Source organism: Frankliniella occidentalis, unplaced genomic scaffold (assembly GCF_000697945.3).
Source record: "Frankliniella occidentalis isolate FOCC.00 unplaced genomic scaffold, Focc_3.1 Scaffold5, whole genome shotgun sequence".
Lineage (NCBI taxonomy): Eukaryota > Metazoa > Arthropoda > Insecta > Thysanoptera > Thripidae > Frankliniella > Frankliniella occidentalis.
Genome location: NW_026267135.1, coordinates 1,948,857 through 1,950,676, shown reverse-complemented (window position 1 = coordinate 1,950,676; position 1,820 = coordinate 1,948,857).

The following is a 1,820-nucleotide window of genomic DNA, read 5'->3' as shown; positions in this document are numbered from 1 at the left end:
CCGCATAGCACCGAACGGGAAAAAGGAACCACGGACAGTATTCGAGCCCACGACCAGCCCGGTGTCGATCAGCCACTCTGCCAACTGAGCCATGGACGCAAGGTACAAAACGTTGCTTGAGCGGACAAGCCTATCTCAACTTTCGCTGACGCGCGAAGGCCAGCGGGAAGGAAAAATCTTTCCCGGACGAGGCCCGAACCTGCGAACACGCGCGCGGTGACCTGGCACTTTGCCCACCTACCCACGAAGGCGAAACACCTATCGCCGCTCCAAGGGTCGATCGAATCTCTGGCAGCCGCATAGCCATGGCCAGCACAGCGGAAAATATGATCCCCGGATGGTATTCGAACCAGAGAACGTCCCCGCCCCGCACCCGCACTCTAGCAGCTTAGCCGAAGGGAGATGCTGTCGATGTTTGCTCCGGGAGACAACCCAATCTACGCTGACGCTAGCAGCGCGCCCGCAAGCGGCGCCGAAAAAGTGTTCCGTAGGCGGTATTCGAACCAGCGACCACTCCAATTTCGAGCGGGCGGCTCATGCTCTGACACTCTAGGCTGCCCAGCCGGCTCCTTGTAATCTCCGTCAGAACTTGGTGCTGCCTTGCGGGGGACAGAAATCAGGCCGCGCCACGCCACGCCACGCCACCGCTGCCCTGAGGCCTGCACGCATTGGCTTTGTGGCTTAACCGGGGAGAATACTGGGTATTTCTTAGTTCTGTGGGCTATTTTTTTTTCCTTTTTGCTTCGTCGCTGTCGCTGAGGGATTTATGCGCAGTCCTAGTAGCTATGGCACCGAAAATCAGCCGATTCCGTGCAAATTTTTCTGCTGCCATATTTTGATATTTGTTGCTTTGCGTACATTCTGTGCTGAAAAAAAACTTGCCACTTGCCACTTGCTCCTGGCATGTACCTCTGTGTTCTGTAGCTTGGCTTTTGTTTTGTTGACTCCATGGCGAAGTCAGTCGGTAGCGCCTCCGCTCGGAGTGCGGAAGGGTCGGTGGTTCGAATACCAGCGCTCCCGCAGAGCATTTTTTCCCCACTCCTCTTTTTCGGATGATCGAGCGATAAGATAGGTGGTTCGCAGGACAGTCTGCCAACGAGCTCTTTTGCGGAGCTTACTATTGGAGATAGCGTGCCGCAGCAGTCCAGTCTTAGTCCTGTTCACGAACACACTGTGCGAGGGAGAAAGAAAAGTGATCTACCACCAAGAAAACAGGTAAAGTACCTACACGCCTCCCCGACGATACGAAACATTTTTTTTCTCCTAGCGTTACATTTTTATACTGTGCAAGAGAGGTACACATAGTATACGACAAGGGCTACATATGACGACAGGGTCCCTTTTTTTTTGACCTCTGCAGATTTAATTTATTTCAGGATATCGGTGTTTTCGCGAAGGAAAAGTCATCCAGCAGTGTGGTAGTCGAGTCGCACAAAATGCGCATCCTCCTGTGTGTGCTACTGGTGTGCTTCGTTGCCTGGAAACCCACAAAGTGAGTTTTCTTTTTAATTACGACAATACCTATTACGAAAGTACACCTCAGTGAGTTACTTTTCGGGCTCCCGGTGTGCCGACAAACTTTGAGGTAGGCACGCCCTCGGCGTTGGGTGTGATCGCTGATATGATGCCCCCGTCTTGTACACTGCAGCTGTAAGTTTAAGACCCAAGTGCGACTGCGGGTGCACCATTCCGACGTCGTCTCGACGTCGATTAGGCCAATTTTTTACATGGATGGGCTACCTCATCGGGTTGTGCAAGGAAGGGTTTTATAATAATTGGCAATCGCATAGTCTTAGGCAAGTGTAAATTAAAAAACAAAA